This window comes from Spodoptera frugiperda, chromosome 9 (genome assembly GCF_023101765.2).
Source record: "Spodoptera frugiperda isolate SF20-4 chromosome 9, AGI-APGP_CSIRO_Sfru_2.0, whole genome shotgun sequence".
Classification (NCBI taxonomy): domain Eukaryota; kingdom Metazoa; phylum Arthropoda; class Insecta; order Lepidoptera; family Noctuidae; genus Spodoptera; species Spodoptera frugiperda.
In genome coordinates, this window is record NC_064220.1 from 6,328,049 (window position 1) to 6,354,954 (window position 26,906).

The 26,906-nt window shown below is 35.8% G+C and overlaps 1 protein-coding gene and 1 long non-coding RNA gene across 3 annotated transcripts in view; one reads left to right on the forward strand and one right to left on the reverse strand.

Moving 5' to 3' along the window:
• Positions 1-26,906, reverse strand: part of LOC126911047 (uncharacterized) — a 436,837-nt gene that overhangs the window by 27,269 nt on the left and 382,662 nt on the right. The gene's annotated exons all lie outside the window — the stretch shown is intronic.
• Positions 8,581-26,906, forward strand: part of LOC118271470 (uncharacterized) — a 285,447-nt gene continuing 267,121 nt past the window's right edge. Inside the window, exon 1 of the mRNA XM_035587561.2 lies at positions 8,581-9,259. The gene's annotated coding sequence lies outside the window, so the exon portion shown is untranslated. The remainder of the gene's footprint in view (positions 9,260-26,906) is intronic.

Sequence of the window (26,906 nt, forward strand, 5' to 3'; positions counted from 1 at the left end):
GATTGATCCTTAGGGCTTTTTAAGGTAGAGGTCATATTAGATTAAATTTGTTTTGAGATGCGTATCGAGTTGCGGACTACCAAGCGGGTTTACCAGGGTTCCGGCTCGAACAGCAGGAGTAGGAATAGAGTGGTTTTAGTCAGTAAGAGTCTGACACTAACTCTCGCCTCGCCCAAGGTTGGAGAAGTCATAGGATGATTTTTCCCAACTTAAAAAAAGCCTGTTTTCCATTTTCCCAGGCTCACAGTTAACCAGTAATAAACTTGTCATTTTAAGAACCTTACATCTTATGTCATACGGTATATTCCATAACATCAATGCTCAGTGCCGGCGTAAGGGCCACTGATACCCCGGGCAAAAATATTGTGGCGCCCACTTGAGGGAAGCAATATCAAGTGTAAGTTATTACGGATCCCATCGGCGGCGGCATCGGCGCCCCCCAGAATTTGTCGCCCTGGGCAAGCGGCCCATCAGCCCCCCCCCCCCCCCCTAACGCCGGCACTGTCAATGCGCATCAACTGTAAGCGTGCGGTTCCCGAGTTGACAATGCGCATACAGCATTTTTGCAAGCCGAACCGTTTATGTGTGCGATGACCCTTAGATTGATAAGTTATTGAACGCAACGAACGTAACTGCTATTAACAATCAATTGATTGAAATTACATTGAGTCTTTCGGTTTTCTATTATCTGTATTCCTCCTCAGGGATGTGTGCGACCTCTCGCGCCCGGCATTGGTACAAGCCATGGTGCGGAGCGAGGGGGAATGGGATGCCGTCTCCTCCTTCTGCGAAGCAGTCATGCTAGCTAAGGAGGAGGCGGGGCGCGTGAGAGAACAAACCTCCTCACGCCCCAGCCGTCGCGAGAGACACTCCGGGCGTCGGGGATCGCGAGACGATCTCCGGCCACCGTAAGTGCGGGCCTGCGGACGGCGAGCAAGGGTAGCTCGCCGCCCGAACAGAACCAGACCCGTGCGTGCGGCGCCGCGCGCCTCAAAGAGCCATCAGACCACCACAGATGAGGCCCAGTAGGGCTGATGCCTGATCCGGAGCTGCGGACTACCTAGCGGGTTTACCGGGGCTCCGGTTCGAATAGCAGGAGTAGGAACGGGGTGGTTTTTAGTCAGTAAGAGTCTGACACTCCCTCTCGCCTCGCCCAAGGCGAGAAAAGTCATTGGATGATTTTCCCAACTCAAAAAAAAAAAAATCTGTATTCCAGGTACGAGTAATAGTAAAGTGGACTTATTACTTGCAGTAGTATACTCATTCAATACAATATCATAGTACCTACAAAGTAGTTTGGTTTCATAAGAAATTACATCTACATTTCTCCAGTTACCAAATGCACTTTATAAATCGCTTCCGCTCCGCCTAACCTAATAAAACCCCACCTTTACACCGTCCCAGGGGCCGAATTCGCCCCTAATTTACGTTAATGTTACGGGAAATGTAAATTTTTCGCATAATTTATGCTTTTGTCTTAGTTAACGTTTAGAAAAATAACGTCATAATTAAGTAGATAGATACCTTAATTGCCTTGGTACATGTTCGCTCTTTGTATTCTTATTTCCTTTTTGTTGGCATATCTCTTAGTAATACCACAGGTAATACCTAATTTCTTATTTCGTTTCGAAGTTGGTTTTACAAGAAAAGTCTTGAGAATAAGTCTCACACACACATGAACAGCTTTTAGTTGGCCATTGCTGACCAAAAGCCTCTTCTGGTGCAGAAACGGTTTGAGCATTTTTTATCACGTTTGCTTAATGCGGATTGATTGCGTCTTGAGAATTGAGGAGAGAATAAGACTGTCTTTTTGATAAAGGATGAATTAAACCCTGTGCCCTATTAAGGCAAGAACTTATCTTGGTTATTTCCTTCAAATATTTCACGAATGTGTATTCCTTTTTAAAACTTATTGTAGGTAAGTTTACCAAAACATTACCAAGGTCAAGTTACATAAAATATCAATATTTGTTGGAATTTAGAATCAAAACAAAGGTGTATTTAAGGTCTTAAATCATATTGTTTCGTTATAACTCATCACCCAAGCAACCGAAGTATCTCGAAAGGAGTCAAGCGCCTAATATAATAAGCCTCTCAATTTTATGTCGATGACCGTAATATTGCTATTCAGATTCGCTCAGGCGTTAACGTTTATTATGTATTGTTGAGAGTATAATCTAAATTGATTTGGTTTCCATAACAATAAGGTTGTATAAGCAGGTATTTGTATATTGTTTATTTGTCTAACTTCTTGTTTAAGGGGTTAATCACGCAACGTACGCTTAAATAATCTAAGTTTAGATTTAGAACTATAGATATAGTCTTTCATTGGTACGTACTACGTAACTACTTCTTGAGGTCAATCAGGTCAATGGTTATTAACAGAAATGATAATAATAATATAATCGTATGTAAGAGTAAGCCGTTTGACAAACGTGGGGATGGGGGATGGGGGTCTAATCACACCTAGCGGTTTTACCGGGGCTCCGGCTCGAAAAGCAGGAGTAGGAATGGAATGGTTTTTAGTCTGACACTCCCTCTCACCTAACATAAGGTGGGAGAAGTTATTGGATGATTTCCCCCCCCCCCCTCAAAAAACAAATCACCAGTATTATCTCAAACGAAGACATCCATCAAAGGAGACTGGAAAGCATTTATAAATTACTTTAGGTACACATTTGATCTTATAATAGTCATTAAAATTACAAGCAGGTTCTAATTAAGCAAAAATATAGGTAAGTAAAAAACTTTATTCACCGAACGAATTCTACTTTAAATCTTTCGGAGCCGACCGATATACATAAATCACTTTTCTCGTTCTCAAAATGGCGGAAACGGGCTAGTCCGTACGAGACGCGAATTCAAACTCTTGTTTTACATTTCGTCGCTGTTTTTAGAGTTCTGCGGAAATGTAAGTAATCCTTAGAGATTGGAAAGCTTTTTAAATAAGTTGGTGAAGTGTCTCAGAGGCGTTAGTATGTGGGTACCTTATAGTAGTTTTTAAACTGTAGTTTCTGCTTACCCCCATAGAATAAAAGAAAATACTTCTATGGCGTCAGTTTTAAAAAAATATATTAAAAATAAAACAATAAAAATATCATTTTAGATTAAAAAATTAAGCCAAAAATCATCATCAAAACATTTAACTAAACTGTTTTCAAAGAACTAGCAACAAAACAAAAATACGGAACTCTTTGCTAAGATCAACAATGCAGGCGCTGCGCGTGTATTTCGTGGCGATCTCATCAATTTCTAGGATGACTCGAGAATGAAAGGGAAATATATAATAAATCAGTTTTATTGTCCGTAAGTTCGGAGTCATGAGTCGGAATACATTACGACATGTTCTTAGGACTGACCGAATTCCACTGATTTGTAGGCAAATTGCTGTAGGATGTTATTTGGGGAATTGTAGCTTTCGATATTATTTTAGTTACAATTTCTTGCAATCAAATAAACGAAACAAAAAATCAACAATTACTTCGTTAAAACTATGATACTGATAAGTGTTTGATGTTCTTAAGACTAGTGATGTGCAAGCTTGGCGCGTAATTAACCGTAAATGCGAATAAAATCGTTTGACATTATTTTATGCAAAATTTTTAGATATCAGTTTAATGCAGAGATAGTTGGTATCTACTGTGAAAGGATAAGAAAAAAATCCAATATCTCCAGTAACGTGGATGTAGGCATCAATTTAAAAAAAGAAAATTTTAAAAACCTAACAAACTATAGCTTGCTGTAGAATATATTATGTTCAGCTAAAGCTCCAAAGATGGTAGTCACTCACAAGATTAAAAAAAAAGAAAAGAAAAACAAACCGACTTTTAACATTTCACTTTTGTTTTCGGCCATATTGAATTTTCCAGGTAGTGAGCCTATGTTAATAAGATACGTGACTTTCATCGTCTGTACCTAATATGTGAAGCACTTTTGTTAGAATTTGTAAAAAATGAAATTTTGTTTGTGCCCAGTATTAATATTACTTTGTTAGTATCATATTTCAAAACGGTAATAAAATTGTACCTAACAGTGAAACAGTGAATTTATTTTTACTAATGGCTACAAAAGAGTACTTTTATAGGTCTATATTTAATAATATCTAGCTGAGGCCGGCATTAATTCCTGAGAAGAAATGCCTAAACAAACTCAGTTCTTGTATCTTGTCTATATGTTACGGTAAGAATGAATAATTGAAAATTATTAATAATTATCTACTATTATTAATAATTACCGAAACTCGAGGTAAAAGTGATAAATTAATCACATTTGTCGCTTATTATTAATAATTTTACCCTAGTAGTGATAAATGTAATAAGTGGCCAAGATGTTATTTTTATTTCAATTTAAAAGGCAATATATTGTACTTGCACAGCAAATATTTGTTGAATTCTATGATAATACTTTTAAATTTTTAATTTGATGCATTTATTTAATTTGATGATTAATTTGTGCTACAGAAGATTTACAGGCAAACCAAATATGATTATTGATGATTGCTTTTAGGACTCGTGTTGATTTTGTTAATGAAACAATTATTGTTTAATTTTATTTTTGTTACAATTTTATGTACCACGATAGACTTTTTTGCATAAGTTTGATGGTAGATTATATTTTTAAAAGAATTTTATTGTTAATTTTGTGACAAATGTGCCCTTTTTGGTGAGGCGAGAGGGAGTGTCAGACTCTTACTGACTAAAAACCACCCCGTTCCTACTCCTGCTTTTCGAGCCGGAGCCCCGGTAAACCAGCTCCGGATCAGGCATCAGCCTTACTGGGCCCCATCTGTGGTGGTCTGATGGCTCTTTGAGGCGCGCGCAGAACTCGACGCGCCGCACGCACGGGTCTGGTTCTGGTCGGGCGGCGAGCTAACTACTCACCGTCCGCAGACCCGCACTTACGCGCAGAATATATGAATTAGTTGTCCTTTCGGTTTAAAGCAAGTACAAGTAACCTTGTTTGTGTGATCTCTAATTAATATAATCGTAAGACGGTGTTTAAAATTATAAATAAACACATGCTGGTCAAAAAACATAGGGTTTATATTATTTTATTACTTTCACCAATATGTGTCGTGAATTATTAATAATCACTACTAAAAGTAATAAATTTCGATCGATTATTCACATTTACTAAAACGTGTGGTTATTATTAATAATCTTGTAAAATTATTAATAATTTTCAATTAATCAGATTTACCGTAACATATACATTTAACAGCGGTGATGGTGGAAGACAAGCTTTTATCACCTCACCACCCGTAGTCTTCCCATGGGTGTTATAAGAGCTAACTAACGAACTACACATTTGACAAAAACTAGTGAACTGTTTTCTCAGATGAACCATAATCAAGCAGAGTACACATTGCATTGCTTGATGTATCAGAAGTGGTGAAGAAGCCTTTTAAACCTCCGGGCCTCCACAACATCCTTTGACTGCCGACAGAAAACTGCTTTCCATTATCGTAGGTCACCAGTGACTTACGTGGCAATTGATGTATTAAGCCTAACCTAAGTAATATATTCAGGATCTCCCCCCAGGTAACATATCACGGACGAAAATCTAGATCCGAATAATATCGTGTAGTGAGAAATTCGGCTAATTAGTTATAGGCAATCTTACCGAGCCAGCTATTTGCGTTCGTAAGCTCAAAATCAAACAGGGTTGACTAATTAGGGGTTGGGAATGTGTGACATTTGATATGAAGGAGCCCTTACTATAACTAGGTAGTGGTTCTCCTCGTAAATGCCATTTGATATAGGTTCTTAAGGGGTATAGGTATAATGCCTACGTACGGAATTAGCATTCATAGTTTATTTTAAGTTTAATGTTTCTTAACATTGCAGAACGTTGTATAACCATATTTCTTTTGTATAACCACAATAAATTCTGATAAGCATTGCTATAAAACTTGTTATTTCAAAAGTAACACACAATGAATTTAAATTTCTGCTAGCATCTAATGTGGTAGCGAAGCCATAAACGTTTCAAAATTCATGACATACCGCAAAACGAAAAAAAAACAATTTAAATAAAAAAAATATTATCAATTGGCATCCTCGACACGAATACTTGGTACAATGAAATATCTCGTAGATAGTTCAAAAGTTAAGGAATCTGAAATGAGTCAACATAACTTGGCTAAGTTAGAAAAAATGCGGACGTTCCATTGTATATTACTAACTGTCATTTGTATGACTAGAAACTTCTAGTTCATTATATACCAAAGTTTGTCTCAAGACCTAAAAAAAGGAATAAGTTATAAACTGTAGGGATTTAAAATTAGTATAAAGAATGGCATAAGACAATAGGCGAGGCGTCACCGTTTCATGGTAGATATCCCACCCACTCGCACGAAGCGCTTCGCTTCAAGCTTCCGTGTGCGAACTGCTAGGGAGTGGAACTCCTTGCCGGAGTCTGTGTTTCCTGATGGGTATAACCTGGGTGTCTTCAAAGCCCTAGTCGTCATCTCCATCAAATATATATTATATAGGACTTCACCTATGTGAGAATTCTGGTGTACGTATTAGGTAATTCTAATCATAATCACATACCTAATAAAATACAATTACCTCATAAATCACTTAACGGACACAATATACATCTGAAGTAGCCCATAGCATTAATGGGACGAATTAATTACTGGTAATTGCAATTACCAGTGTCGTGGGTCTAAGTGTTTGATTGCTAGCATATCAAAGTCGGAACTACAAATGTATTGCATTTCAGAGCTGCATTAATTATACGAGTCAGCATTCCTTGAATGCCATTGTACATTCTATAGACATTGTAGTGAATAGCATATGATGAATAAGTTCCGGGGTTCATATACGTACTTATATGCTAAGGTATTGTTATTGTGTGTATGTTTTAGTTCTTAGGTAATACTTCTTTTGGTTGAGTTATGTTATTCTGCCCTTCTTCTATCTATTTATTCCTTTTTTGAGTTCGAGTTATATTTGCAAAAGGTGGGAGTAAATGTTGGAAGACGAGATCAGGCATGTCGCGGGAATAATTTGGGATAGAGTGGGAGGCCACTCTATTTCTACTCTTATTTCTATGGAGAAAGGCGAGAATGGAGAAGATTGGAAGAGATCATTGCCAACCGGCAAAATGACACACAGAAGTAGAGGGAAGACGCACTGATAGCCTAAGATATATTCTGTCATGTCCGAATAAAAAGGCTATAAATAAATAAAATATATATTTTCAACCTTAGCAATAAAGGCGATTCCTATATTATTTAAGTCGCTTACTTGATAATAGAAACACTACCTCTACGTTTTATTCCTAAGCAAATCTTTTACAAAAATCAAAGCTATAATTGCTCAATTTCGTCACACTAGCCTGTAGCCCGTGGTTAGGTCAATGTTCACGGTTTTAAATAATAACAGAACAGTTAAAGTTCAGTGAAACTCTGCAATAGTGCAATTTGATTCGCATTTTTTTAATAGGCACACAGCGGTATTCTGTGCTTTCATTGTTAGGCAAGTTTAAGAGCCTGTCTTTGATGTCTAGACATGTTTAATAGTTTTAACCTGAGTTTAGGTAAGCCTTAAATAATAAATGACAGATTTGAACAGAAGAGATGGAATGGATAATCTGGTTTACGCAAGATTTCAGAGGTTTATCTCGGAAATGTGACTTATATAGCAGTGAATATTTATATTGAAATATTTCTGTTAAAAATAAAGCTTTTTGTTCCATTCGTTAGTAAATATCTCGGTATTAAAATAAAATAAGTTGGCTAAAAAAACAGCATGAACACGTAGTGTGTTCGTTTAGAATCATATTTTTTTGACTAGGTACTAAAGCTTTAGTACGTAAATATCTAGCTAAACATTGTAATAAATGCAACAAGAATGAAATCTATGTAAAAAAATCGTTCGCAATTTGCGTTCCATAGTTTCTACCCATCGCCATGGGAGACAGGCGTGATGGGTGAGGTTATGTATGTATATTGTAAGAAATATGTGTCAAAATCATATTCCAATAATAATAGATGACACAATATAATATCTAATCTATCGAGTTATTTTTAGATTAGCCAACAGTTACTTAGCATGTCACTAAACTTTGATAAATAAGTACATGTATATAGACACGTACTCATATAAAAGTAAACGTAAATACTGCCTATTTGCTTCCTTTAACTGCCTTTAAGTAACTTGATGTTTATTTATATTGATAATGATAATTTGCTAGTTAATGATTTATGTTATCGCTAGGTAGTTTATGGCTTATTGTATCAAAAACTGCTGTTTTACCACATACTTTCCTAGGTATATTTAATGTTAAAAGTCTAACGTTTACAGAGCACATGGCGTTTTTATTACCTACTACTTAAACTTAAGTATACTATATTGAATCATCTGTTTTTAGAAACACTTTAATTTAAATAAAATAAGTATGAAATAAATGTATCAGCTGCCGTTCGACTCCATTATTGTACAAAAGATCACTGTACATTTTTTACAAAACTTAAATTCTCGGCAAAAAACCGGTTACGCAGGTAAGTGTCCCCTCCCTAGCAGACCGAATGAAGTGAATAACACTTTCTGTGCGCCCTGTGCAAGGCGAATCACGCGAACTTCAAACCTATCGCCAAGCGCAGCGGCCTGCGGGCCCGAAGTAGTTTTGTTCGTGACTCTATACAAAAACAAACCGTTTATTGACGTACAAAACTGAGTTTTAACACGCACTCTCTCAGTAATTTAACAACAAAACCCAAAACAAATGTACTCACTGTGAATTGTAACGTTACAACAACTCGCCAAGCAAAGTTTTTCGACTTTTGTTTATAGTAATCGCGGCGGCAACCTGGCCGAGTTGGAAAGAGCAACAGTTTGTCAGTCGTTTACATGCGCGTCGCCTCCTTCGATTTTGTTAGGTTATACTTCTATGCCAGTCGTGCAGTTAAAGACAGCGTGTTACGTCGCGTCGCTGCCGCGCGCGTTGTTATCGTCGAAAACTTTTTATCTTGTGTTAAAAATCGTCGATAAATAATGCAAAATCGATCCGAATAACGAATTTTAATCGAAAAAAGTGGTGTTTGAAGTGTTTGAGTGATTTATTGTGGTAGTTTTAGAGTTATAAAGAGTGCATTCTTCGGTGATTCATCTCGTGACAAGAAATTGTGTACCTACTGTGTCGTGTTGTGGATGTATTGGTAAAATTATGTGTGGCCACTACGAGTCAACTTAGTTTTTGTTCTTTGAAAAGATATGAAAAGGAATTACATTTGCGGACGATAAAAAAAGGCAAGTCTCTTTTGTAATTTAGACGCGGTTATGAATACCTAAACAGAATAAGTAATCTTTTGTTCTACATTTTATTGTTTGCCGCTAGAAATACCTAAATATGGACTAGTTATTTATTTAGTTGTTTAGACATTACGTTTCTTATAGATAAGAGCGATAAACCGGCTTTGTTTATTAAAATGTTTGTCAGGATGGTACCAAAAGTATTTAACTTAGCTACATAATAAATACGTTAAAAATAATTAGAATTACTTGCGTACTTAATAAAAATTCCAATAATCATTGTACCTATACAGTGTAAAAAATAGCTACCTACCTGGTATAACAAAAAAAAAAACAACGAAGGTAATTAATAATTGATCCATAAAAGTTGTTATTAAAATATTTAATATGAATCAGAAACTATCTTTACTTTTCATTTCATGTGATAATATAATTTTGTTCTACTTCACCTACTTTTAACATCAAATAATAATTCTAACATCAATATTAATTTCAATAATAAATGAATCCAAACGATTTCGACCAACACATGGCGGTTTGAATTTAAAAAATACAATTTTATTTCTTTCGAACCGGTTTTTTGAACAATCTGTAGACAGGCAGGCACAATAACCTTGTTGCCTTTGCTTGATTCATACGATTTACAAATGGCGCCGTTTGACCGGCAGCTGATGAGCGTGATGACTAAACCAAAGATATATTAGTTATTTTCGTTACAAATAGTCATTATTTTATGTATTTAATAAATGTTATTTTCGTTACAAATAGTCATTATTTTATGTATTTAATAAATGTCTTAAGTACTATTTTAACCAGACTAACTAGTTAGTCCAGTAAAATTATGTAGGTAAATTAAACAAATATCCAATTAATAATATCAGTTTGCTAAATTAAAAAAGAAATTTATTTTATAGTTATTGTGTTTTGTTTTTTTCTCCCGTTTTGAATTATCGTGCACGCACTACCCATTCCCAGTTCATTTTAAAATACCTAATCCTTTTTGAAATATCGAAAACTCATCGACATAAATAAACATGGTAAATAAATATCCCGTCTTAAGTCTGGAAGAAATCATCGTATGTGATAATACCGTCCATTGTACTCAAATTACTATTACAATGTAATTTTATGTATGTATTTGTGCAATAAAGTATAAAATAAATAAAAACCTTACATAGTGGGTTATTATGAGTTAGATAACTCATAATTTCTAACATAACTAGGTAGTTATTTCAAAACGTTATTCAGAGGGTACGTTACGACTAGGTAAAATGCTAGGGGTTACCTACCTAAACCTACGAAAGATATCGAAAAGAACCGAGGTATCTTATCTACCTAGGTTGAATATTATTGACTACTTTTATTTTATACTAGCTAGTTACTTCCGCGCGGTTTCACCCGCTCTACTCGGTTTCTATTAATCGTAGCGTGATGTTTTAGCCTATAACCTTCCTCAATAAATGCGCTATCGAACACAAAAAGAATTATTCAAATCGGACCAGTAGTCCCGGAGATTAGCGCGCTCAAACAAACAAACAAACTCTTCAGCTTTATAATATTAGTATATATAGTTATTTTATATTTCTTTAACAGGGTGAAGAGGTGATTATCCTCTGCTGATATTTACCTGTTCTAAGTGGAACATTGACATCGTTTGGCTTCCACTTAGTGCCTTACCTACTACACGGGTTTTGTGTCATTTTTATCACCCTTTTTATAACCTAGTCCTACCCCTATGGCCTAGTAACTAGAATAATAGTATAGCCTATTTAACTAATCTTAGCCTAGAATAAAGCTATGTTAGCTGACCAAAGTAGACCTTAAATACTCGTAGCGTAGATACTAGATATAATAGGTAGCAAAATGAAATTGATCTAAAAATTCAATTAGACAAAATAAGTGTCCACTTTTTGAAAGTGTGCTAAAATATTTTTTTAACTACCTATTAAGTAGGTACCTATTTGATTGTTCAAAGATTTTTACACTGTACAGTCAAGATTTTTTTTATTACCTATGATAGGTATTAAGGTAAAATGCCCTCTTACTTACAAGGCAATTAGGTCATTGAACTAAGTATCAATTTTCGCTACGTGCGTGAATTCCTACAGTTCTATAGTTTTTGTTTCCGAGAATAAGTAGGTGCCTTTTATATTTGTGTACTATAATACCTAAGTAGTGTATTTATACATACATACATACATACAAACTTCACAATACACAGGTATAGAGGCTTGAATATGAGGTTTTTAGTCTTTTTAGTTAGATAGGACATCAACCGCCGTATTCAGTCATTCAATGGTTACTCAACCTAGTCCTTAGCAGTTGTTTTCGGAACAAAATCATTAACATTAAAGATAAGTACCTAACTAATCATGAATTTTCTCTGAGTACGGTAGTAAAAAACTTAAGAAATTGTTAAATACAAAAACACTTACTTGATATTAATTGCAATAACTATGTATCTAATAGCTTCTGCCCGCGACTTCGCCCGCGGAAAAAAACTTGTTTTAAAATAAGATTACACTCGGCGCTATTGTAGCTTCCTATCTTACGGAACCCTATTTTTTTCCAAAATAAAATATAGTCTATGTTACTCGTGGATAATGTAGCTTTCGAATGGTAAAAGAATTTTTAAAATCGGTCCAGTAGTTTTTGAGCCTATTCATTACAACCAAACAAACAAAGCTTTCCTCTTTATAATATTAGTGTAGAAGTGTAGATTGAGTTCTGTTCGTTATTCATTATAACTAGTTAGAAATCCTCGTAAATAAATAATTAATGGGTAGGCTAGCTTCCCTCATCTCCCAATTTAACTCTTTTAAGCACTATTGGTACTATTCACTCACAATAAATAACCCTAACGAAAGGCCGGCAACGCACCTGTGACTCATCTGGTGTTGCGGGTGTCCATGGGCGGCGCTGATCGCTTACTATCAGGTGACTCGTTTGCTCGTTTGCCACCTATTCCATAAAAAAACCCTATATGCACACAAAATATCTAGTTACACATCAAACTGTTTTATTAAACCCATTCTACACACAATTGTGGTCTACTTAGACTCAAGTATAAATTCTAAGCAATGCTTCCTTCTAATAATCTAACGTCTAGCTGAATACCTAGGTTTACAGCATTACCTCGGTACTTGCGTTGCTTGGCAGCCCGCAGTACCGCATATCTAGATTCTAGGTCTTAGCTTAGAGTTTATGAACTATGTGGCACAGTGGGAAGCGTTCTCTAGTACTTACGTGGTTGTTGTGTTTGAAATATTCTGTTTCTAACTACAAAGAGGTTTAATATATAAGTACATAAGGTTTAATATATATAAGGTTTAACAAAAGGGGGTATACATATCAAGTGCACGGTTTCTAGATAACATAACAAACGATAGGGGAAGGGATTTTTAAACTCATGTTTTCATGGTCAATATGAATTTTTCCAATAGATAAACTTCGAGAAACCGAACATCAAAATTAGGTAGATACTGGTACTAGGCGATCAGATTAACAGAAGAAATGTTTCGTAATTTTAGCGAATGACCCCTGTAGTGTTGTGACACGTTTGTATGATTTATAAAATCAAGAACCATGCGACACCAAGTATTTGGTGGTAATTTTTTTTAAAACGTATTTTGAGCTGAAGCTTTGTGTAGAGATTCTATTCAACCTGTATTCTTCAGTGCTTCTTGATGTATATGGGTATTTTGTTACACATTGTATAAGTACATAGTAAAAAAAACATACCGGCTGAATTGAGAACCTCCTCCTTTTTGGGAAGTCGGTTAAAAAGCCATTTAGTTAACTAGTAAAATAATATATACGTGATGCAAAGTCTAGTCCTAATTAAAATAAATCCCCACCATTATTTGGTTTAAAATCGCTTACAAATCCGATCACTTCAGCAAGTGTTGTTTGGTGATCAATAGTCATGCCTTTTCCGTGTGCTATGGTTTATGTATGGTGTTAAACGGGTTACAATTCAGAATGTCAAAGGCAGTCTTGTGTAATTATATTATTTACTTTAGAAACTTCATATAGTTCATTAATAAGTTACCTAAACTCTTCTAGTTAATTGAATAAAGAAGGTCAGGTCAGGTAATAAATAATACCTAGGCGATAGTCCTTTCGATATTGCGGTAAGTATTTCAAATTACTCCATATACCTAGGTATCTAGTGCGTATTACTTACCTTACATGCCTTAAATTTACCTTACCTAACTTCCTTTGTCCCTTGGCGATAGGCAGAAACCGCGGACTCCTAATAGATGGCGGCCTAATACATTAGACAAAGATATTGTACCTACGTACATTGTAATAGCATTAGATATTCTAATATGGTAACAAAGTGAGGTCACTTCTACAAGATCGTAATGATTCAGAGCTCCAGGCTCCAGAGATACAACATTCTAAGGGGGGAAATCATCCAATGACTTCTCTTGGGTGAGGCGAGAGGGAATGTCAGTCTCTTATTGACTAAAAACCACCCCGTTCCTACTCCTGCTTTTCGAGCCGGAGCCTCGGTAAACCCGCTAGGTAGTCCTCAGCTCTGTATCAGGCATCAGCCCTACGGGTCCCATCTGTAGTCATCTGTATATCGAATCGTCTGAAAAACACGCATTCTTAAAACCATGGAATAGAAAATAAGGTAAAACCCATTTAAAATAAACGAAGTTAGTTAACTAGTGGCTAGATAACTGAGCACAAAAATTAATTTGCAAGAACGTGGGTAAAATGGTTAGTAGTTACCTAAAATCAATATTTTTATCAATATTTTTATCTAGTCTGATAGTTATTTAATTTCATTGAAATTTTGTTTGTTAATTAGAACTGTTAGTGATAATAATACCTAACTATTATACACGGTGTAACAAAAAGGGGGTATACATATCAAGTGTACGGTTTCTAGACAACATAACAAACGATACGGTAATGGTTTTTTAAAGTCTTCATGGAACGAGTTTTCATGGAACGAAGTTATGAATTTTTCCAATACATAAAATTCTACAAACCGAACATCAAAATGAGGTAGATACAGGTAACTACTAGGCGATCAGATTTACACAAGAAATGTTTCGTAATTAGCGAGTGACCCCTGTAGTGTTGTGACACGTTTGTATGATGATTTAAAATCAAGAACCATGCGACACCAAGTATTTGGTACCAATTTTATTTTAAGCTAAACGTATTTTCAGCTGAAACTTTTTGTAGAGATTCTATTCAACCTGTTTCCTTCAGTGCTTCTTGATGTATATGGGTATTTTGTTACACGCTATACTTATATAATGTAACTAGTTATTTAAGCTAAATTAATGCGGCTACTGACTAATTTATTGTGTTGCTGCTATGATGAGAGGCAATAAATATCACCGTGCATAATCGGGTCATTTACCCACTGATGCTCGTGTAAAAACTATCGCCATTTTTTTGGCTTCATTACATTACTCTTGTTATAATAGGTAGCTGCTTAAAAAAGGGGTAGTTACTTATTAGACGCTTAGATTTTGCTAGTGGCGTTGAAAATGCCATTGTAATAACAGGGGACCGGCTATTGCCTAAACTGCCATACTTTATTCTATTCTATTATTATATTACAGAATAGAATAAAGTATTATTCCAGACTATGCCATTCCGGAGCTGCGGAATACCTAGTGGGTTTACCGGGGCTCCAGCTAGAAAAGCAGGAGTAGGAACGGGATGGTTTATAGTCAGCAAGAGTCTGACACTCCCTCTCGCCTCGCCCAAGGCGAGAGAAGTCATTGGAAAATTTTCCCACCTCAAAAAAAATATGCCATTACTGAAAAATTCAAGTAGTTAAGATAACTATCTCAATGTCATCATTAGGCTTTCCTTCTTTCTTGTCAAATGTAAAATAAGCTAACTTGGTATTTATAACTTTTTAAGGAGCAGGCTGAACGATATACGTATCTATCTGCTAGTAGATAATTCCTATCAGGGACATGTTTAAGTTTAAGACACGCTTTCTATGAAACACACGTTAAAATTACCACAGATCGTAAGTAGAACTATCTTCCCAGCCTCAACATCTCTCGTGCTCAAATCGCCACCTTTATAATGAAGTAGCTTCTGCCAGCGGCTTCACGTAGAATAAAAAGGATCCTATGTATTATTCCAAACCATAATCTACCCTTGTTCCAAATTTCATCTCACAAACTTTCGCATTTAAAATAACTATTAGTAATTTTCTAACCTACCAATAAAGATAATTAATCATACGCACAGTGTTTTTTTTTATTTATCACGAGTATAATATAGGTATTATATTCATTTCATTTAGGTAGGCCTAAATATGAGAAGAGACCCGTACAGATATAGTTAGGTCTATACAATGGCCTATATACAGGGTGTAAGCGGAACGCTCCCAAACGTCGCAAATAGGTGATGGTAAAAAACGTGTATTATTTAAAAAAAATAAAGAATTCAATGTTTATTTTAAGTAATAATAGTTGTAATCTAATGCTGAATTTTAATATAGCATGAATAATACAAACACAAAAACGATTAAAATTATAAAAACATAAACAAATTGTGGCGTTTTTCGGGAGCGTTCCGCTTACACCTGTATACTACATGGCTATCCCTGTGTCGATGTTGTACTCGTAACTACATAACATAAAGCCATAGCACGTACAATCTAGTCAGAGTGAGTGCTCTTGAAACTGTCGATTAAGCCACCTATCTTAAAGAAAATTAGATTTTTTCCGCACAATGCGATCCAGACAACTGTGTACAATCGGCAGGAAAGTTAGAAGTCCAAGTTTGTTACGAGAATAAAATGTTTTAAGTTTTTAAATAACTAGGTAGCATTAACTAACAATTAAATATCTATGGATTCCATACTATGAAGTATTGAATGTGAGTATACAGTAGGAATGATGTTATACAGGAGGTTTAAGACACCCGCTTCTCTTGCATGAGAGTGCGAGTTCGAAACCTACCAACGGCAAGAACCAATGTGACTTTTTCCGAGTTATATATACTTTCTGAGATTATTTAGACACCACTGACAAACGGTGAAGGAAAACATTTTGTGGAAACCTGGACTAGTTATAAGTTTAAAATTGCTAACCCGTATTGAGTAAGCGTGGCGATTAATGGTCAAACCTCCTCCGCGTGAGAAGAGGCCTTTGGTAAGTAATGGCCACTTATAGGCTGTTGATGTGTCAATGTGATACAGTAGGTAACATAGTAAATCAATCGTAAACAAAGTTGTATGACACAACACTTTCACATTTAATTGTGTATTCAGTAAAAAACCAGCAACACTTTGCCAAATTGAATCGATCCTGAATTAAAACCTTGTTGACAGTCGGATCGGGGGCAATCGCGTCAAGTAAGTATCTCATGTCAACATAATAATTATAAATTTCAATTAAAACACAGTGCTTCTGTTTTCCAAACATCACAGCAACAATAGACGTATGTTTTAATAACATTACCAAACTCCTTATTCCATTAGTTTGTAATTAAATCGTCCATTAAAATAACTTGCGCAGACACTTTGTGAAAATTCTCAATTTTCATGCAAAGTTAAAACTCGCATTTGTTTCAATTAGAATAGTCTGACTAGTTAGTCCCAAATACCTACTTTAGACTTGTCATGGCGGGCGAACGGTCAGTCTGTCTGTTAGTTATTTGTTTTACAAAGTGGAATAATTAATGTGATAGTAGTTAGTTAAAGCAAGGGCGATTGTCACTGCCGAGCATGGGATCTTAGGTTTGAGAAGGTACGAATAAAGAATTGAATCTTCCTAAATGAAGTAAAGGCGTCTATAATTTATATAATACAATAGCGATAGCGATAGCGACATAGTTATTATAACTAAGACATACATATTTTTATATCTTTGATACCTCTGGTGCGGGTGTCCATACGCGGCACTGATCGTTTACCAGGTGGTCCATCTGCTCGTTTGCCTCCATTTCCATTAAAAAAAAAATGAAGTGTGTATCCCTTAGCTGAACATTAAGCTTGAAGGTTATGGTTAAGTGACTTTTATTCAGCAGGAAACATAGGTATTTCTTCTGTTAACGATGAAGTAGGTAAACTACATACCTATCTACCTCCTTTAAGATATTGAGTGGACCTTCTGTCATTTTTATTTGTCATGTAAGGATGCTACCATTCTCTTTTCATTTTCCCTAGTTAGAAAACATTTGCTATACCCATACACCTCTTTATTTACTTGGTATGTACAATGGTGGTCACATACGCCTGACCACCACTAAGTTAATGTTTGCTTGCACCTGATGAGATCTGCTTTATAGCCCCGCCCCATGACCTGGAACTGACAAATGATAGTTGTGATGGAGGACGGTGCTGCCACCGGCGCAGGTAGCTGAACTACTTCAAACACACCATTGACTAAGGGACCACGGGTCACTAAGCTGCGACGTTATCACTTTTCTATTTGATGAGACATTTTGCTGGGTTCAAGCAATAAAATATTTAAATGGTCATGCGGATCTGTCCTCTACTGTACCTACCTGCGTAATCATGTCTTCATTTCGGAATTTTCGTATTGAATTTGATTGTAAAGACCGGAAAATATTTTAAGAAAAACGTAAGTATGACTAATTAGGGAAATTATTACAAGGTTTTTGAAATATTATGAATAGGTTATATTTAATCACGATATTTTAAGCAATAAATGGAGTTCTTTGAAGATATACAGGTAGTAACTAATGTTGGTGACTCAAAAATTATATAAAAAAAATATTAAAATAAAGTAAAGATAGGTAGTTACGTTTACTCGTTGATTACTTCGATGTATCTAATTACTAAAACGGTAATGCTTACGTTTTTTTTCCCTAAAAATTCACTTCTATCTCTCATGAGAAATAACTCATTTCTCATTAATAAGTATGAAGTACGTAATACTGAATCATATTCCGAAAATTGTAGATTAGCAAGTTAAATACCTAGTTCATGTAAGTTTAATATACGAGAGATGACGTACTTCCACCCACTTCTAAACTTTAATTCGTTTTTTCTAAGTATTGTGTTCTTATATGACAAAAAAAAAAATAGGTGTCTAATATTTTTCATTACCTAACTAACGGACTAAACAGATTTTAATTTTCATACCCCGTCATCATCCCTATTATGAAATTTACGCCAACATAAAACATCAATTTCTAGACACATTTTACACAATAATAACATCAACAGCAAAAAACCAAAAAAAAAAAAAATACACTATTCAGCCACACAATGATTTCGCACAATTTCAGCTGATCTCAGAACCGCAAAAAGGCGTGAAAACGGGGAAGGAAGGAAAAACAAACCGTATACTTAGGGTAATGGGAGATCTTTCTTCATGCCTCACTTAGTTACCCTACACCGTATTACATGGACCCACTATACATGTGTACCAAATAACTAGATCACTATACACGTATAAGTACCAAATACTACTAACTTTTTTTTTTTTTTGAGGGGGGAAAATCATTCAGTGACTTCTCCCGCCTTGGGCGAGGCGAGAGGGAGTGTCAGACTCTTACTGACTAAAAACCACCCCGTTCCTTCTCCTGCTTTTCGAGCCGGAGCCCCGGTAAACCCGCTATGTAGTCCACAGCTCCGAAAAATACTACTAACTAGATACATGCAATACCGATAGTATTTTTACACACCCTTTATTTCTCAGCACTGCATTGGCATACTCACTCTACAACTACACTTTGGAACGAGCACCTAGCTTCACTGACAGACAGACTGACGTACAATTCAATTTAACGTTTCAAAAGTGCCTAATTTAGGATCAATTGAAATAATTGCTTTGACTTTGAATTTGACACTCATTTACCTACTAGCTTCTTTCTGCCAGTGGACACTCCCGCGTTCCTGTAGAATAAATGTATGGATCAATTTGGCTAATTTTGGTCTTGAATTATTTGTGGAAGTCCAGGGAAGGTTTCAAAAAAGAGAACATAATGTTCGAGGCGGTACCTAGTTAGTTTGCCTAGTTTTAAATAAATACCTGTATGTAAATAAATAAAGTTTGTATTTCTTATGATTTATGTAAATAAATAATTCAAAATGTTAAACTAAATAAATAATTAGATAAGTAAGTTCTTTGAAACTATGTTTGAGTTTAAATTCAATTTATGTGTAAGTATTTATTTATTAATTCATCTTCGTTGTTATTAAGATTGAAATAAAATCAACTATTATTACATTCCTAAATTAAACTAAGAAAGGTTTATAATAGACAAAATAACTATGTTGTAAAAGGCATCCGTTATCAGTTTCCAGTATAAAATCCCTAAAGCCTTCTCCTAAGTCTAAAAAATTCTATGCTTAAAACTGCATCAAAATCGGTTCAGCCAAAAGCGAGGTAATCGCGCACAAACGGAAACATGGGTGTCTTCAAAGCCCGAGTGAATAGGTTGCTTATGGGCAGACGTGCTCCACCGTAGGTCGCATCATTACTTACCATCAGGTGAGATGGGCGTTAGCAACACCTCTGTATACCCATTTATAGGAAATCAAACCATAATATTTTACTAGTTACGCAATACTAATAATGGAATTTAACATTGCATCACAAAAAGCCTTCATTTTTTTATACATTAGTTACTAACTAATAAAAAAGACCGTCTGTCGTTTGTAATAAAGTTGATATTTCAACCGCAAACTGCCAGTAAGTGTAAAAAAGATTTTGTTTATCAGTGTTTTGTGTTATCAACAAAATCAATAGCCATTTAGATGCCATTAGTCAGTTTCTCTCACTAGTCATTAGTTTAAATACTTAACTATGTAGTTATAAAAATAGTACCTAATTAATAGATGGATGTGAACATCAATAATTTTAATGTTTCATATTAATTTAGGGCTTTGTTAAGAGGGGGGAAAATTATCCAATTGTTTTTCCCAAGCTGGGCGAGGCGAGAGGAAGTGTCAGACTCTTACTGACTAAAAATCACCTCGTTCCTACTCCTGCTTTTCGAGCCGGAGCTATCCTTGCTCGCCGTCCGCAGACCCGCACTTACGGTGGCCGGAGATCGTCCCGCGATTTCCGACGATTAATTTAAGGCTAGTTATTTCACTTTGTTTCTGTTAGTCACTCCTTATTATTAGTATTATTTTACTTATTCACCTATTTGGCGAGATAACTCGACTAGTTTCAAGCCACCGTAAGGGCTCATATTCGTGAGCAGCATTCCGCGACGTTCGCCGCGTCCTGTATATGTAATAGGGCTGACGGTTATAGGTATATTTTTTTTACAATAGTTATTAGAAAACTCGATCCGCGAATGAGAATTCGAGACGTGTCGCTCAACAGTTACGCTTGCAATAACTATCTCCACTTACTTACTGATTCCTTTGAATAACTAATAACCGTGTAATAAGTTCCAAAGAGATCAAAGAAGCAATAACTCGATTAACACGACTTAGTATTACAACCATAAATCGATACTCGTACTCTTACACATCAAGCTAAACAAAACCAGTATAAACTGACCGTCGAATGTGAGAAAAGATTATAGAAAGCGATACCATTATACACTGGTTAAATACAGTATAGCTCAATGTGAGACGCGTCACCCATTCTAGTTTACAACTGTGTTAAAAACTATTTAGTCAACCATAGTTGAGCGACTACATTACTTGTCGTACTAAAATAACTCCCCTAACTAGACTGACTAATAAGGCGTGTACAATGTCCAACTGATTATTTAGTACGATCCGTCAACGATGACTATTTAAGGAACAGCCCTAGACCTTGTTAAGCGCATGTAAAGTTAACCGAAACTGTGAATTTTCTTCAGGCCATTCTGAACTTTAATTTTCGGAAGTTAAGGTTGAAAATCTATTGCTTCTGGGTATAGCTTGATGTGCCTACCTTAGTTTAGTTAAAGGTATATTTTTTCGCTGACTTGAAGGGTGCTTTTTTGTTAATTAGTTAAGGTGTGTGTTTCTTTTGTCTTGTTAGTGTAAGAATAGATTTTAGGTAGGTGACGGTTTTCTAAATATAAACGTAAATATATTTACCTACTATAGTAGGTTAGTTAGTTAGTTATCTAGTTAGGTTTTTAAATACATACCTACTTATTGAGTAATGATTTTTATTTATAAAAACTGCTGAACAAATCTGAAACAGTTTTTTATGCGACCAAATTTCAGCTAAAAAGGCGTCGAACAAAAAATAAGAATCTTGCAAGTCAGTCTATAAACCTCGACGTAATCGGTGTACATAGGAAAAAATATATATCGACCGAATTGAGAACCTCTTTTTAGGAAGTCGGTTAAATAGGTCGTTTTAGTGACGATATAATGAAAAGAAATGAATTTATTTATTTTGTAAATAGGCTACAAAAAACACTTTTACTCGTCAAAAATTATTATAGGTACATATTAAAATCTAGATGAGATGCCGAAGACTACTCGGAGAAGAAATACCGAAACAAACTCAGAGTGATTTCAAATAGTTACTAATTATAGACTATAGTAATTTAAAAATTAAAAGACGAACTGTCTGACGAAGCAAAGCTAGGCTGGGAAACAAACCGGCGACTAACTAAACTAAACTAAACTAACTAATTCATTAATATGGGCTTATCAACCAGCACCAAAGATAGTTAAATCAATCACTTCACCGCAATTTTAATTAACCGTATCAAAAACAAAAATAAAACATTTTAATCCAATATTTTTCCTCTCAAACTCGTAGTTATTCGCAGTATAATCACGCCACTTAATTTTATGGTTACCGCCTGTTTCCTGTTAAACTAGTACCAAATAATCAAGAATGACTTTATGACTCAAAGTGTGATTGAATTGTTTAATAGTATGAATGATAAGTAGGTCTTATACCTTAGTTTAGGCGTCTGTGAATGAAATAGAATATAAGTGAATCATTGGTTTGAGCGGTTGTTTGGGCGTAAGCCCAGTTTTTGATCAAGATATTCGGTTCGACTTAGGATATGACGTCAATTGGTCTAGCTTTAGTTTGGTGCCTTTTTTATGTCGGGGGGAAAACTTCAAAAGGCGTTTAGCTTTTTGGGGATAAAAGACTAATAAGATAAGGAGTGTGGGATTTTTAACTCACTAACGAAGATAGGGAGTGTGGGATTTTTAACTCACTAACGAAGATAGGGAGTGTGGGATTTTTACCTCACTAAAACCATCCCGGTTGCCACCTTCAGGACCTGTAAGGGGCACCGGGTCCTCTAATAGACCTGCTCCGGAGCCCCCACGGTGCCTGCCTGTTACGGCACATCCCTAAGGTGATTTTGGGAAAAATTTTAGGAAACTGTTATTAACCCGTCGTGTGCCCGAAATGTGGATCCACGCGAGACAATGCGTTTTCTATGGTGTCTTATACATGTATAACGGCATACAAGAAGTTAATCTAAATTAATAACACCTACAACATACCAATAGCCAAGATGCCTAAGCATCTACGCTTATTACGCGGGGGTATTTAATTTCAAAATTCTAAGTGTGAGTCAGTCAGTAAGTTAGTCCTTAGTCATACCTGATCAGCTGCTGCCAAATTACCTTAAACTCCGGCATTTTTTTCAGTACCTGTTTAAAATTAAGTGCAGAAACATACCTAGGTAGATATTGTTGAAAAAAGGCTGGAAAAAACAACACAATCCAGATGCTCACAGTTTTACCAAGCATAGAAAGGATATTTAGACTGTCGAGTTAAAAAAACTAGTAAACAAAACGGCTAACTGTTTACAAATACAATTCACACATGGTCTACCGCCCGGGTCCTGAACTACCTGTATTGTATAGTCGACTAGTCAATACAAAATATTTGCTGTGTGGTAGTCGTAGTCGAAATGAAAATGTTTTAGAATCTGGTGGATACCTAAATAGTTAAAAGAATAAATGTAAATGTAAATAGAGACCGGGCAGCAGCGCTTTCTGAGAAACCTGAACCTTTTTATAGTATGATCTCAAACCCGTTTACCAATCGTGGAAATTATTGGTAACTCTCCCATGCAGATAAGTTTATTAGTCCGTAATCCATCTGTGGGCGGTCCCATACTGACATGAGTACTAACACTATCATTAGAACTTGAGACGGGAAACTTGGTAAATATTAAAATATCCCGTCTCAAGTTCTAAGGATAGTGTCCAATACTGTCAAAGAAGAATACTTGCGGTACCTAATTTACCAATTTTATAAACAATTATGTATTGTATGCTACCTACTGCTGTCACACAATTGCATCAAATAACAATCTAAACAACAGCTCACTACAGTTTCTATTATTCAATCTCGTGTGACATGGCGCATGCCCCTTTGTAACACAAATTAATTATGAAACTTTAATTAATTTAGCCGACATTTTAAAATCTATTTAATAGACTTTAAATGTGACCTAACCTTGTCATTTCTTATGCTAATTTAGAGGGCATTAGCCTTTGTATTAGATGTTAAATGAGGTCGTATTTTTTATTGGTTCTCACTTTTTTTTATTGAAAATTAACCAGTTGAAGGACATGGTTAGTAGTGTTGAGTGAGTAGAATTGTATTTTTATTGATTTTTTTAACTTAGATAGTTATAAAACTTTTTCAACTAAGTTAACTACCTGAAATAGTTATTTGACTTTATTAACTACTTACGTACAAAGACAGAGTGGCTCGTTGGTCGAGTGGTCGCAAGTGCGACTGCCGGACTAGACGTCTCGGGTTCGATTCTCGGGTCAGGCAAAGTATAACTGCTTATTTCGTTTTTTTTTATTCACGGAGCCTGGAATTGTGCCCAGTGTATGGAAATAGGCTCACCCCTTACTACGTGGGACTTGTAACACAAATGGTGAAAAGTCGGTGTACATTGTATAGCGATTATGTGCCGTAATGAGCACCTCTGTCTACCCCTTCGGAGATAAAAGGCGTGACGTTGCCGCAGAATCTTGTACATTTTTAGTTAACTACTTAAAAGAAGCCTAGGATTAGTTAGTTGCGTTGGTTGTGATAAACAAACTAACTAAACCAGGACTCAAATCATGCCATAAATCTTTACTTTTGATGTTCTAGGCTTAGTCTTTAAGTGCCCCTTAATGGGTCTTGTTGTACACATTTCAACCTTTTGGTAGGTTTTCTTCTCTCCCTTTAAAGTATACGTGGTCCATAGCTGAACAAAGAGTTGTTTCTTTAGACCTTTCTATAGAGACAGTTTGTCAATCTGTGTGGGATTAAATGAGGGTGCGCCATACACGCCATAATCCTTGTAGTTTGCAAATCCCGATCGATGGACATTGATATTGTGAAATTTCGTACTAATGAATTGCAACACTAGCGCTCGTTGCATCCGTATTACGTAGATAAAGAATGAATTAATAATTGGGCCTCCGGTAACCCCACTCTCACAACGCAAATTGTTTCACGTCGGTTTTCTGTGAAGGTGTTGTATCACTCCAGTCGAGCCGGCCCATTCATGCCAAAGCATAGCTCCCACATTTACTCGTAAATTAGTTCTTAATGAAATAGGACATGTTGCCAATTGGCTGTTCATAAATAAAGGAATGTTCTGGAGCGCCCCACATCTTGGTACAGCCTCCTCGGAGTTATTGTCGTGCCAAATTGGCACTGAATCTAATTCGCTTGCAGTTCAGTTATGGGTGTATTTTGCTTAAATATCATATTTAGACTTGCTTGTAGACAGTTCTATAGTCTTAGAGAATTCGATTACTCTGTTAAATTACTAAATTTTGCAATATTATATATCGTTATTAGGCTTAACTATATCATCCTTTCCATCATGTCAAAAAACAAGATGTCCTCTGCTAAACATAGGCTTCCTCCAATGACTAACAGGTCGGTAAATGGGAACTTTCAATAATCCTACTTAACTCGACTTTTAAAATCTGATTAAAAAATGTTTGACTCTTAGGTTGCTTTTCTACCAGATATGGTTATACTATGTTGCTGTAAATGTGTTTGGCTTCCACCAATCATATTCATTGGTACACATAACTTAGCACTGATGAAAACGGAATCAATTAAGCTATGTTTTTTATATAAAAAGATGCGTGCTATGGATGACTTCTCTAAAATCGATGTTACTCGAGCTGCGAATCTTCCTCGCACAGCCTACCTACTTTGAAACAAAATTCTTACACCATAATAAGGTTTAATAAGCTCACGGTAAAATTCCCGGTTAACCCGGAATACAGGCTCAATAACCAGTTAAGTAAATAAGTTACTGCAATATAAACCAGTAGCAAATTCCCCTCAGGCACCCCCGTGAGGTTCCATGGGGGTAACACACGTACAAAGTGTGTGTATGATGGAAAATCAACATTCAGAACGCGCCTTTCGATTTCAAACTTAATTAATATGTATTAAGGTTTGCTTTTGATGGGTTCCCGTTAAAAATACAAATCATGTTGCTTGTGATTGTGTGTGATGTTTATTTTTTTGGTCGCGTTTCACGAAACTTGTTCCATGATCGATTTTTGTGTAATGTAGTTATGAAAATTGATTTTCATATATTTAGATAGACCTAGTTAACTCGGTATGTTCGTCATCTTTGCAAGATAAGATCGAATCAACATAATAATATTGATTGATGACTACCCAGTCATAGTAGTAGAGGAGCACATTACGGCACATACCTAATGCCACAGTACAATGTACACACCCACATTTCACCATTTGTTTTATAAGTCTCATGTAATAGGGGGTGAACCTATTGCCATAAACCTGGCACAATTCCAAGGTTCGTGCTGCTAGTTACTGAACATTTTTCGAAAAGCCGAAAAAAGCCCAGCAATACTTTTCCCGACAAGGGAATCGAACCCGAGACCCCATGCCCGAGAACAAGCTACCTAACTACAAAAAACTTTTAAAACCTTTTTAAACTAAATCCAAGTTATATTAAACCAAAATTCAGCTCGAAAATACCAAAACAGCCAACACAAAGTGCTTTGTGGCCATATTTCCTACTAAATATTTATTATATTCTTAGGATTTTAGAGCATAAAATGGCTTTTAGTTTTCGTCTAGATTTGCAGGTATACTAGTGTTTATTTCCTTACTAGTTAATACGTATGTGGAAAGCTTTGCAAATGGAGTTTTATCTTTATTACGTAATGCCTAGTTAGATATAAACAGTAGTTTAAATACAACTAGATCTGGTGGGTTAGTAAATAAATGAGTAATTTTGGGGTTTCTTGTTTAACTATCCGTCTTCATAGGAATCTACACTCCTCTTGTGTTCAGGTGTCCATGTGCGGCGCTGATCGCTTACCATCAGCTAATCCGTCTGCTCGTTTGCCTCCAAAAGCCCTGGACCCTGATTCTGATCGGTCAGTAGAAGCCAAAGGTTCCCCACCTTTTCCTGGCTAATAACCGTTTTTATATCATTCTTTTGAGGTTAGGGACCACTACTGTCTACCACTACTTAGATTATCTCATCTCATCTATCTCATCTATATATATAAAAATCAATTGCTATTCGTTAGTCTCGCTAAAACTCGAAAATGGCTAGGCGGATTTGGCTAATTATGGTCTTGAATTATTTGTGGAAGTCAAGGGAAGGTTTAAAAGGTGAGAGAAAAATGTTTGAAGCGAAACGAAGTTTGCCGGGTCAGCTAGTTGACTTATAAAATCTAATTAACTATTAGAATCAGTGACTTCTCTCAGTGGTCTGATTTGATATTTA